Below are 14407 nucleotides of genomic sequence, written 5' to 3'. Positions count from 1 at the left end.
TTCCCATTTTACGAAAATAAATTCAAATTAAATCACAATAAAGCCTTGATGTATTTTTTTTAAATTTCAAACTTAACTTTAATATGTAATAATCGCCTTTTACATTTTTTAAGGCTAATCATAGTAATTCTAAAATCACTTAAATTGATTAATATATATCAGTACTCAATTAAAAAGATATAATCATCAGCTATCAAGAAATACCGAAAAAATCTTCAAAAATTGTTGATCCACATTCATTTGATGTTTATCGTATTAATTAATATGTACTTATAACTATCTACCGATTTTCCAAGGATCAAGTTTGATAGAAATACTAACACTGGCCTATTTTCAACTTTTTCTCTGTATTCTTATCTAAAATTTGCTTTTTTGTATTCAACTGAATTTGAATCTATCCAAAATTACCGCTGAACTTTTTCGCGCTCACATATTACTTGTTGCTATAACTATAGAATAAACAGCTTTTAACATGATTTTTTAAAAGCCTATTTCTGGTGCATCTCGCCTTATGGTGCAGCAATATTTGCCAACGTCTCAGAACTGCATTTCTTCTGTATATGACTTAATGTTTTAAGGCAGTTAACAAATCATCAATATCTCTACAGGAAGTCAAAGTACTTATCTACTTTAAAGAATAGAGATAGCTTTATCTTTCAGTAAAATCCACTGTCACATGCAAGATTCTAGCAGCTTCACCATTACCGTGAAAAAGCCTAAATTTAAGATTACAGTCGATGGTCAGACTATACTTCTGGTGAATCATTAGTTGAATCTTCGTCAGTTATACTCCTCTGGTACATTAGGTATAAGCAGTTCAATACTATGAGGGGTTGCGTATGGGATGATGATAAACAGGATTACTGAAATGAGTCTCCTTCAGGTTAAGGAATGATGGCAATGTTGGCTAGGAAGTAAAAAATGACAATCATGACTGACTGACTGTGGAATATTAATGACCCAACAGTTGCATAAATTGCAACAACTATCGCAAGAATCAAGAATACATCGATCATGTCTTGTCTTGACAAGAAAGTCAATATCAAAGATAAGCGGACCGTATGAGATCAAAATTAACACGACCAAGTCAAAAAACTTACCTAAGATCTTAAGCAATAACTGTATGTGAAAAACTGGAAGAAGTCGCCAATTTTCGATATTTAAGAAGTCATTTTTGTGTCCCTGATCGGTTAATTTGGAAATTAAATACCAATTAAAAGCAGCATCTTAGATAAGGTGCACACTGCGAAAATAAAACTTTAGACGCATTTGAGAGGTGGTGTTATAATAGTATAGTAAATATACTGTGAGTAAAAAAGGTTAGAAATAAGGAGATATTATAAAAAATAGGAGAGCAAAAGGAGCTGTGGATGTCAATAAGAAGAAATAGGTAAGACGGGTTGGCAGAACAAGTTCTCTCTGCAGAAGAAATGCAAAGATTGACTGAAGATAGGAAGAAGTGGAAGACCTTGTGATGATGGCATTTATATACATTATGTCTGATCAGTACTCCGAAAAAGTTAAGGGAGATGAAGGTACATGAAAAAAATATATAGTGAGTCATATCACATCACCCAGTGATATACGTACACAAGAGGATAATGACCATACCGAAAATCTCAATTGCTCCTTCAATGATGGTCAGGATTACTTAATGTAAATTTCTAACGCTGCGTCGGTAATAGCTTTAAATATTACTTCCTTGATTTGATTTCTGAAAATGTATATATCTATATTTGCAAATAGGCGATTCTCCCCGGGGCCAAGAACTAAGGGGTGACAATAGTGGAAAGAACTATTTCCCACGCAACTGAAACATATGAGGACTTGGATATTTCGATCGAAAGAAGAGGAAGAAGGGGATTTCGAAAACGTATGCCGTAAGAAATAGCTCAAGACGCTGGACTTACATTCCCAAAAGAGCTACGGAGAGCTATGTTAGAATATCTTGATAGATTTTACGGAGAACTAGACCATCTTTACAAAGAAATGGATGACATTCTAATAACATTTGGTGTTTTTCAGCCTGAAACTCTGCTTACGTCAACAGAAAAATAATTCCGTGAAATAGTTCTCAGACGATATTATGTTCGAGCTTTTACGACTGAGGTACCACTTGAAAGTCGCCAGCATTTCTCTACAAGAAGCGCTCCAATAGACTACTTTGAGTTTCTGAAATTCATTGTAAAATGGGATTATTTTAAACCTGTTCCGAGTTTAGCTCTGAGTTTAAGATTTTTTTTAACTATTTGTGTTTCGATGGCTTCTTGTAAAAGAAGTTTCTCAAAATTAAAGTTGATAAAACCTTACTTAAGATCCATAATGAGTTATAAACGTGACTGACCACTGAAACGGACATTAAAGTAAATTTTGATAATGTAATCAAGTATCTTAACACAATAAAGTCACGTAAGCATGTTTAGTATTTGTTCTTTTATTATGGGGGTGCTCAATAGAGAACCACCCTGGGTATCAACCCATGTTACGCCGCCACTGCCATGTAGGTAGCATTTACAGATTTACCACTCCCTTTAACTTTTTAACCAGAAATTGAATAAAATTAATGAAATGCGATCCAGCGAAGTGTGAATAAACAAATTTATTCATACGCATAAGCACTTACGTGGGCGACGCAAGCGCAACTTGTACTAATTTCAAACACAGCCAGAACTATGGGGGTCAGCTAAAACATAATAAATTAAAACGCGACTGATTTCTTTTGACACACAAGATATTTTGTGTAGCTTAATTTATTGCCTTCCTTAATGTGAAAGCTTTATTGAAAAGACGGTGACGCCCCAAGAAAAACACTGTATACAATAAGCGCTACAGAAAAATAGTGCGCACCGTACCTATACGGACGCATGATTGAAATGAAACTCGTACAATAGAAAGCAACGGTTGGAATATCGTCATCTATAGTTATTTGTTAAGGTAGCTAATCAATATAAATTCTTAATCAGAAACTGACTATTCTAGCGAGCACGAGTGTGTTTGTGTGCGATCGGGCACACGTGTGTGTGAACCGGTTATCGATTCGCCGACTAGCCGCGGGCGCCTTTCTTCATGTGCGCCGTATTTGTAAATGTGTATGTCGTACCTGCGTTCTGGGAAAGCAGTTAAACAGTTCAAAGAAAAAAGAAACTATCCAGACATTTCGAGAAGGCTCCCGAAAGTAAACAAAAGAGTATTTAAAGGAAGAGACGATCGCCGAGAAAGTAGAAATAAATTGACCGTTGCAGAAGTGAATCGAGAAATAAATTAACAGTGACAGTAGTACAAATAAATAGAATAATTTTTTAAGTTCTTTAATAATTAGTGTAAATAAACAGTTTTTGTCGTTATCACTCTTCGAAGTTAATTTTGTTTAACCCACGAACATTACACTATTCTTTATTCTATTATTCCATAATAGAAACTGTAAGAAATGTGACGTGTGGTTATTGAGTTCAGCGAATTTAGTTGTACCTTCCTAACTAACGGCACTACGGGGTTCGAACTCATATTGCTGCCAACAGTGAACCTTTCTGTAATACCGGTGGAAATTCAAAATTTTTAGCCCCTATTACTTTTTTTTATTCCCAAGAATGAAATCGCGTCCCCTGTGCTCATCATGGCAGCATAGAAGGGCTCAAAGCAGATGTGACTTTGCCTAATGTCTTACTACGTAATTATTTAATGTACGTAGTTATTTTTGTTATAATAAAATGACTGTTTATTTTTATCCAACTAACAATCCTACTTTTCATTCCATTAAACGGATGTGAATAAGAGGTGTTGATCGCTTGCTCTTGTAAATTAGTAGATACTAATCAGTAGTATTATAATAGCTTAACGGCTTCTCTCACGAACATATACAATAACAAAATACCACCTTAAAGGATCTAAAATGTAATGTATTCCTGATAAATTTAAACCTAAAGTTATGAAATTAATATTATTTTAATTATTTCTTTAAAAAATAGAAATCTATTTCTATGAACTGTACTCATTCGATTATTGCATTGAAGTTAGTTCGTGACACCCCATAGGAAGGGTATAATTTATACTTCACAATGCCACTTTATTATTCTACTGAACCGGTTTCAACTTACAGTCGCTGTTGATAATGACTTCCTAATCGAAAGCAGTTCAATAGAGTAATAAGAACACTAAAGTACTTTATGGTTTATTAATTTGCCTTAATGTAGAAAACTTTTCAATAATATCAGGAACAATTTATTATTTCTGAGGTATCCACTTTTCCAGCTCCCTAATTATTCAAGTAGGTATCTCCTCCATTTTAAGCCCCTTCAAGTAAGTTATTGTGGTGTCAAGATCAATAATAATATGTTAAAGTGAATTAATTTTTTACCATTACAGATAACCTTAATGAGAAAAAATTGCTGCTGCAGTCACGCCCTCGCCGGGAATCGAACAGAGGTCTTTGACTTTAAGCACCATTCGTTGCCCTAGCACTAAACTACGAAAGGCGCAACAATTTTTCATCATTAATTTGAGGTTATCTGTAGTTTGAACACTTAACTCATTAAAGCCTAAAGACACATAAGGGCGAAATGAAGCCGGTAATCCACAAATGTTTACTCACATATTTTTGAAAGTTAATTTGATCCTACACCATCCTTCATAAAACGAAAGTCAAAAACCTTCTAGCCGAAGCTATCAATTTTTAAGACAAAAAAATATTTAAGTAAATATTCGCCGATGTGCTTAAGTAAATGCAGCTCACTGACCAGGACCAATTCATAGTTTTATGTAAGCAAATAGAAGGTGTAGAGAGGAGCGGTGCATGCTTGCGAGGCAGTGCGCAAAACTGTTTCGTAGGGCCCAGTTCAATCCTAACTAATATTATAAAAGCGAATGAATTTGTTAATTTGTTTGTTTGCTTGTTGGTCGGCTTTTCACGCCGTAAGTATTCAACCGATGATCATGAAATTTTGTAGAAACATTGTCAGGGGTACAGAAAACCTCATAGGGTACCTTTAACCTAAAAGACAAGTTAGTAGGACACCTTCTCAGGCATGAAGATATAATCAGAGACATACTATACGCAGAAACGGAAGTTAGGAGGAATAGAGGTAGAACTAGACCAGATTACTGTTCGCAAATAGTTAAGGATATGGGTTGTTCTAATTATAGGGAAATGCGAAGATTAGCTCAGAATAGGAAAGAGTGGAGGTGCGTGTCCAAATAGTCTTAGGACTAACGACCTGATGATGATGATGATGTGGTCGATTTTACTCCTTAACTACTCAATCGATCATCATGAAATTTTGTAGACACATTGTTAGGGGTAAAAAAAGGTCATAAAATACCTTTTATCTAGAAGAATAAATGCTTTTCCCGAGAAATAGAAAAATTAGTTAGCTTTGACACGTATTTAGAATTCTAATGCAGTAAAGGATACTGCGAATTTATTTTTACTCAGCATAGGACGACTGGTAAAAGGCGATTTTTCATAAGTACATCTTGCGTCAGAGGTAGTACAAAAATACTTTTTTAACGTTTTTTAACAGTTCTGCAGCTCTGCAGCACCTATACAATAATCGCCGCTACATCAAGGATTATATTCTGAAAGGGAATTTAAAGGGCAGTTATGTCGATTTAAAGTTTTTTTCTCAAACGCAAGATCACAAATATTTTCGATCATTAAAAACACAATTTCCAAGTTTTAAAATTAAGAAAACTCTGGGTTGAGATTTAAATAATTTGGTATTCACGTCAGTGATAACTTAATTTCATCCAAAACCAACAATTATGGGCATGCAGTTTTCATAGTAAAAAAAGAATCACAGAATATTCTCTTCTTCTTCTAATAATTAGTGATTCGCTTTAATTTCGATTGCTTGTTTCTAAAAGCATATGAGATACTCAAAGATTTGATAATTTATATTTAAACAAATTATTATCTTCATTTCCTGTGAATGTAGTCGCACCTTGATGGGTGTAGGACGCAAGCATTTATTTCTTTCGGATTGTAACAAAAGAATGCACGGCTGCAGGACAGCTGTTACTGCGAGCGTTTTCTTTTAGATCTGGAACAGAATACTGAATAGGTAGAAAGCTGTGTCAAGAACACGTTCAAGTGTTTTATGTGTAGACGCTATCTACTGTTTTTTTTGTGTTAAGCTGCGAGTGAGATTGACATTGACTGCCTAATTTCATTGCATACAATCACCGTTAACCATACAGGTACTGTTATACCTAATGTTAAGATTTCGACATATTCTTTGGGTCCGACGAGCTATCTAATTGCTATCCAAATTAACAGGTTTCTAATTTATCAGCGTTACTCATAGTAAATTGTTAGATTCATTACGTTAAACACTTTATATTAAATACGTATTTCATAATGAATTATTTTAATTCGATTCAAATATATACACCTTTATACGTATACAATTTACCGAAAGCTTTTGGATTATTGTTAATTTAAATATTACTAGAACTTAAGTAACCGAATTCCACGGAAGGGAAACTTGCTGTGCTCATCAACCCGCCAAAAATGTATTTTTTAGGTTTCTTATTTTTTAATAATCACTATTTCAGCCAGAGGCTATAACTTCTTAATGGAAGCAATAGATTTTAAAGTGCTGAACCCTAATAAGCAGCCAATCAAGAAAAAAAATATGAAAAAAGGAACCAACTCATGTAATGACTTTTTACAGTTTTTGAGTTGAGAATACAAGAAAATTCTCCTGAATTTTTAACAAATTTTACATTTCTGAAATGGTAACCCTTTTCATTTCGTTTATGTATACAAGGATTCCCCATCTACGTTGAGTAAAGTAGTTATTCCAGGTTTGTACTTTTTCATTAGTTTAATACAGTTTTCTGGCGACTCCTAGAATTAATGTTCTTTGCTGGAGACCCACTTCCGTCACATTGCAGTGTAATAGTTTGGAAAGAAAGGGTCTATTGTCAAAAAAGATATCTCCACGTTATTGCACCCGCCCTACAATCCGGATTTAACCACCTGCTACTTTTTTCTTCCCAAAAATTAAATCCTGTCGCCGGGTTCTCATTATGGAAGCATAGAAGAGCTGGCGGCTCCTAGAATTAATATTCTGTGCTGGAGACCCATTTCCATCACATTGCAGTGTAGTATTTCGGAAAGAAAGGCTCGACTCTTCCCGACATAGCCCCTTCGTATTCTTCATTGATTGTTAACGAGTATTGGACTAAAAAAAGTATCTCCACGTTATTGCACCCGCCATACAATTCGGATTTAGTCCTGTGCTACTTTTTTCTTCCCAAAAATTAAATCCTGTCTCCAGGTCCACATCATGGCGGCATAGAAGGGCTGGCGACTCCTTGAATTAATGTTCTGTACTCGAGACCCATTTCCGTCACAATGCAATGTAGTAGTTCGGAAGCCCCAGTAGACTAACATGTGAATATTATACAATTTCAACAATATTGCATGAATGCATACATACATACGTCGGTCGGTTAATAATTACACCATCCTATCTCTGGAATAATATGCTCATAACTTATGTAAAGTGTCATTGTATAGGGCGGCAAGTACTACTGTTTGAGTTTTCATCGCGTTATTGACGACCAGACCGTTGCGTTGTCCAGCACGTTCCGAGAAGATTTTAGTAAAAAAACACTGAATTTGTTAGACACCATAGTAACTTTTAAATTTTAAGCATGTCTCATACGGGCATATATATATAAACTTGTGTGGTAAAGGCAAATGTCGACTGAAAGACGTGACGATTATAAATGAATAGCAACATCTGTAACATCCCTACATTTATAAGTATACTTATCATCTTACTAAATTTACAAATCCTACGTATGTACTCTTTCCTTTTTCTATCGCTTTCTCTATAATTACCTGTAAAGGTAGAAACGCCTCCCGCGTTCCTCTATTTCTTCTGAACCCAAATTGATCTTTCCCTAATAATTCTTCCGACCATTTTTTCCATCCTCCTCTGTACAATTCTAGTTATGATTTTTGACGCATGAGGAATTAATCTAATTGTTCTAAATGTCTCCCACCTATCCGCGCCTCTCTTTTTAGGTATGGTTACTACCACGTTTCGTTTATAATCCTCTGGGACTTTCCCAGTCTCGTAAATTTGACTAACTAGCTTAAATGTACGATCTCTAACCTCTTATCCTGCATGTTTTAGAATTTCCCCCTGTATCCCATCGTGTACCTGGTGCCTTATTATTCTTTAAGTTTTTTAATGCTACATCGAACTTTTCTCTCATTATGGGATAACCTGGCTCACCTATCTCTACATTATCTTCTTTCTCTAATATATCTCCTAACTCATGGCCTGCGTATAATTTCTCTAAGTATTCTTTCCACCTATCTGCCTTTTCCTCATTTTCTTTCAAAAACACCTCTGTCTCGTTTCTTATATTATTACTACTGTACCCTACATCTCTAAAATTCGTTTTAATTGTATTATAAGCCTCATGGGTTTTACCTACTTCAAACTTTTCTTCTGCTTCTTTACACCTCATATCAATCCACTGTTCCTTAGCTGCCCTACAATTCCTAATTATTTCCCACTTTATATTCTTATGTCTTTTTTGTCCTTCTTCATCTATCCTGTTTTTGTATTTCCGCCTTTCGTCTATTAATCCTACAATCTCGTTTGTTATCCAGGCTTTCCTACTTTCGTTTTGTTTAAGACAATAAAGTCAAAAAATGATTAAAAAGGCGTCAAAGGTCTACCGCACTGCAAATATTTTCTTATATGTCTAAGTGTAACTGCACAACCAAGATGCCATTTTGGGCATAAAAAACGAACTCCGCAATAGTATTAGGTATTACATACTTGCGTCTTAAACGCAATTAAATTCGTTAGCTGTGGTTTCAATAGAAAGCAGTTACAACAAAGTTTTCGGATTTGATTAACTCTTTTACGTCAGATCAATCGAAAAGTCCAAATAATGGTTTATTGCAACAAACTTATTATTATTTTTTATGACGTGTACTTTATATGACATGCATATGTAGGAATGTTAATGGTGGAGGCGACCAATCGTATTATTTACTCCAAGGCGACACTGAATCTAAATACCTCACACAAAATGGGAGCAAAGCGCTTTATTTTACAAAAACATCTTCCAGCTTTTAATACTTATATTTATATAAGAGTGGGAGGAATGGAAAATTACTATAACCATTTACCCTTTCTTGCGCCATAAATTCCAACTAACTATTTTGGAGGGGTTTACCCCTTGATCACTTCACACACCAACACTCACAGGACGGGTTGGTTGCAAGGAATTGCGTCTATTTTTTTTTCGTTTTCTAAATTTAAACGGTTTCTGTGTATTTCGACGAAAATTTAACTTCCAGAAGTAGGAGGTGAAAAATGGAATCAAAAACTTCAAGGCATCTGTCGTTAATCCTAGGAATTTCTTTTTATACACACACTGTTAACTAAAAAGTACTTCGACAGAAAATTATTAATTCCATATTTTTAAATTTAACTTGAGTCTCAAACTCATTTCTTTTGCAGTTGCATTTGATGATGCTCCAGGAAGTCAAAACAATGTTTCTTTAAAATTTTGTAAAATAATTTTCAGGCCAAATACAAGAATTGATTTAATTCAGAATCAACTTCTCAGTCGAAGAAAATAATGTAGGATGTTCTAGATTTAGAGAAATACGAAGATTAGCTTAGGATAAGAAGCAGTGGAAGTGCGTGTTAGGACTGACGACCTAACAATGACGATAATGAAACATGTCGTTAGATCATCTATTTTATAAAATTCATTAATAATAATTTTTTCCAAACTTATGTTATTTTTTTTCATTATCTCTACTAATATTATAAAGAGATTAGTGTAAATATATACTTTTTTCAATTTATATATCTTCTTTTTACTTCTTTGTTTCAAGGCATGTTTTGTATGTAAGTTTGAGTGTAGAAATTTTGAAGCTACTCATCCGATTTCAAAAATTTTTTCACTGATATTAAAAATCTAGCTTCCAGGTAGACATATCATTCCATTAAAACAGAATAGGTTTTCGTGGAAACTAATTCTGAAACGTGGAAGTAAGTCGAACGAATGTCAAGCGGACGAGGAAGTCATACAGCTAGTCTTCAATATTTTAAATCGTAGATTTTTTATATATAAAGCAAGTGTATAGAACTCTGTGAATTGCCCCACTTAAATATTCATTCGTATGATATGGATACGTAATTTCGATGAAAACCTTTCGACGTAAACAATTTTCACAAAGCAATTGCAGTTTAGTGCGTTTTTACAAACGGGAAAATAATGACACATTAATAATCCGCACGTAATTTAAAACTTTGGGCTCCACTAATTTCTACATAATGTACCTAAAAGTTACTTACATTGTTATGTCATTTACCACACTAAATTTAACGCAGTGGAAAAATTAATTCTTTAAAAGCAAATGAAAATAGGAACCTTCCAGTTGATTCAAATACAGAAGTGTATATTTACCTTGTCTATTTTCTATTTATGTATAACATTCTCAGACAAGCATTTTCTTATCCATTGTCCTTCAGAACTGAAGAACTTGCTTTTTTAGTAGTGTTTACAACAGAAACCGTTTTATTGTAACAGAAAACATGAATGGCATACGATATAGAAATGACGAGGTTATATAAATACTAAATCAAATTCACTAAAGAATACGAGGGATAAAAAGTGTTTTAGTTCAGAGAGATGTTTTTTTGCCTTACACATTTCATTTTTTTTTCGTACTATCTCTGAAATTTTAATTCTAATTTTGTATAACCTTCTTTGGAACTGAATTACTCCTTGTAATCACTATTTCCTGGACATAATGGAATTTCGTTAAAATAACGAATTGTTTATTCGAATGTGATAGGAACCACTCTCATACAAATATATACATATTTTACACCACTTGCTATATATATATTTACTAATATAAACAGGAACAATCTACAAACGTGATTGTACGGGAGTCACCCTGTGACATTGAAAATGCCGCCATTGCTAAATTGTAAATTTTTTAAAAAAATAATAAGTATTTGACAATTATACGAACAAAATGACCTCAGTACACATTAATTTACCGACAGTGTATCAAAAAAAATTATTTATAATAAAAAAGAAAAAATGTTTTACCATAATCGCGAATTTTAAAGAACTGTTCTGTATTCGATAGCAAATTTGTTAATTTAAAAGAAAAAAAATGACTTACGAATTTGGATTACCAATTTTTTTTAACCGAAAGCATTATTATCACGTAGACACTATTTTTTTTAAATTTTATTTGATTAAATGAGATTAACAAAAATATCTTGGTATGCATGACAAAAAACTACCGGAAGTATCTGGCATACCAATTCCATTTCANTGAAATTTAAATAAACTAAAAGCATTATTTTACTTGATATCTTTTATCATAGTTATCGTCATACATGTTTACTCTAAAATAAAATTATTGAACTTGGTAATCTTTATAATTGATTTAAAGGAAGCCGATGAAATAGAATTGGTATTCCAGATACTTCCGGCGGTTTTTAGACGTGCATACCAAGATATTTTTGTTAATCACATTAAAATACGTGAAATTAAAAAAAAAAGTGTACGCGATAATGGTGAAATTTTACCGTCTTTTACACCCCTTGAGTAAGTATGCCACGTCCTTTCGGCTAAAGGAAATTGGTGACCCAATTTTTTAAATTAACAAATTTCTTATTGAATACAGTACAATTCTTTAAAATTCGTGATGATGGTAAAACATTTTTTCTTTTTTATTATAAATAATTTTTTTAAATACTTTCGGCTAAGTAAATTAACGCGTACCAAGGTCACTTTGTTCGTATATTTGTCAATTATTAATTTTTTTAAAAAATTTACAATTCCGAGATACGGTACTTTCAATGTCACCAGCTCCTCACCTATGACAAGCATACAGGCCCTTAAATAACTTTTTGGGGATTCAAATGATCTGTTAATTGTAAAAACTTCTAGCACGATATTAGTTTATTTTTTATCATTAATAGATTTTTTCCATTTACAATACTCATTACCGTAATGATTGTCAAATAAATTGTTGTGGTCTCTTAATAATTTTTTCTTGCATCTACAATTCCATTCAATCCATGCTTAAATCAATTGAAAATAAAAAGTAATACAAATACACGCAAATACATTTGCAACAACGTCTAGAGAAAGGAGTATGTTACTTTGAAAATATTTATAGTGATTGTAAGAAACTATGGTTCTGGCATTAAAAATTGCCACGAAAATTCATTACAACAATTAATATAATCAGAGGTAACCATTATAACTTAGCTAAATCAGTTGCTAGAACAACAATTCTCGTTGTAAATGTAATCTTGCACCTGAAGATATTAATCATGTAATTTGGCAGTCTTCTCTTTATGGTGACCAGAGGCAAAAACTAGTAGAAAGCCTTGCTCAAATAAATATGTTTTTACCTAACACGATGTACAATCTTGTAACAGACTGTAATTTTAAATCTTGTTCATTTCTATATAATTTTATTAATCGTTGTATTCTCAATATCTAATGTAATTTATATACTCTAATATGAGCTCTATTGCCTTCCCTATGATCCATATCAGCATCTATAAGTATATTGAGATCATTGCTAGAATGGAAAACGACTGTACATTGCTTTGTGCGTTTCGATTACTCAGACAAACAATGCTAGAATATCTGTAAAGTTCGGTTCTCAACTAGCCACTACTGATGTACATTTAAATAACAGCCACTAAAAGCTTATTTCTCATAAAAACAAGTTTCTATCCATAACTTCTTAGGTGCAGACCAGTGGAATTCCTATGTACAGCTTCATTACGATCACTAAATTTTTATTTCGTCTAACACTGAGTAAATTGACCAGAATGAAATAGCTAAATGTTATTTAAAGTTTAACCCTACGTTTTTTTAAAAGTTCCATATCTAAATAACATCAGAAATTTTCACGTGATGCATTTACAAACAAACAAATAAAAACTCTAAAAAAATATTACTGCATTCTATCACTTATGCTTTATATTCTCAATCCTCAATTATTTTTGTGTAAATCTTTTCAATGGACAAAAACGCAAAATTTTTTATATTGCCATAAACAAGTATAGAAAATTTTTAATTTTGTGTAATATAATATTAACGCTAATTTGTAATATGCAGTGTATTACACTGGGAGTCCGACTAGCTTTCCTAATTAAACTTACGTATTTAATTACTGCCTGCAGTTGTACATATGTATACAACTGGCACGATCGCAACGTAGGTAAATCATTTATACTTTCACTAAATTTATTGAATTCTCTTTATGTTTTTTCCAGTAACATGAACGGTATCCGTCAAACCAAGGAAACTGTTAATTATATTGGAATACATACCTGCCTGAAAAGTTGCGATTAAGGAAATTCTGTCCGACCGACTTAGTACCCGGATAAATAAACAGGAACAAACTCTTAATAAACACAAACTGTCACTTGCTAATGGTTCTTAAAATTGTCTTTGTCGGGTCACTGGAGGATTTATCAAACGTGCACCTGATAATTCGAGTCGTCACTCTCAGAAACCGCTATTCGTACGCGTTCACCTCGATCACAACCGCCACAGTCACTATACTGAGGATTACCATCGTACCAACTCGGTAAAAGAGAGTGTGGTAGGTTGTACCGTCTGCCCTACTAAAAGACAGTCGTTGAACAGGAGTATTGTCTTCACTATATTACTTCGTTCAGCTTATTGTTATGGTACTGAAGGCGCAATTGTGTTTAATTTCCGCAGTAGCTAATTTCCATACTTCAGCCGACAGACAATCTGTTAAGCTACTGCCAGATAACGGTTTATTCCAGTTACACTCTTAACACAATCAGGAAACAATTTTCGCGTAAACAACTACCTATTCCGTTTCATTAACAGTTTAATCAGTTTATTATTAATCGACATTTCTATAAACAATCGCAAGCGTCACCTAATACTGCATCGATATTTGCAATGAATCGAGAAGGTCATGATTGGTTTTTATCTGGCAGATCCAGCAAGTCTGTTCTAATCGCAAGTAAGCTGTTCGCTCCAATAGAGAAATCACGCCTTTCGGAACCGCCAAAGATTATTACAAAAGGATTCCCTTCTGAATAGAAACAAAGATTATCCATGCTTTCCATAAAAGTGTTTGTTGCATTCAGCAACTCGGTTTAGTCAGTAAATTTAAGTTTACGTCAGCGAAACAGGTAAATCCATCACAACAAGGATGAAACAGAATGAGAGGTCCATTCCACTGAAACAATATAACAATCAACCTTGGCAGAACATTTTCGGAACACAGAACACGACATCCGATTCGACCATACAAAGAGCTTAGCCAGAGAGAACCACTAATTCTCCCGAGTAGTCAAGGAAGCATCACTTGAGATCTACAAACACCCGAACAATCTCA

At 33.5% G+C, this 14407-nt stretch overlaps 1 protein-coding gene across 1 annotated transcript in view; it reads right to left on the bottom strand.

Annotated features, from left to right (window-relative positions):
- LOC108741919 overlaps window positions 1-13743 on the bottom strand; it is a 119213-nt gene extending 105470 nt beyond the window's left edge. Inside the window, exon 1 of the mRNA XM_025976840.1 lies at window positions 13359-13743. The gene's annotated coding sequence lies outside the window, so the exon portion shown is untranslated. The remainder of the gene's footprint in view (window positions 1-13358) is intronic.
- Between the last annotated feature and the right edge of the window lie 664 nt (window positions 13744-14407).

This window comes from Agrilus planipennis, unplaced genomic scaffold (assembly GCF_000699045.2).
Source record: "Agrilus planipennis isolate EAB-ADULT unplaced genomic scaffold, Apla_2.0 scaffold23, whole genome shotgun sequence".
Taxonomy (NCBI): Eukaryota; Metazoa; Arthropoda; class Insecta; order Coleoptera; family Buprestidae; genus Agrilus; species Agrilus planipennis.
This window is presented reverse-complemented; position numbering and strand designations above follow the sequence as displayed.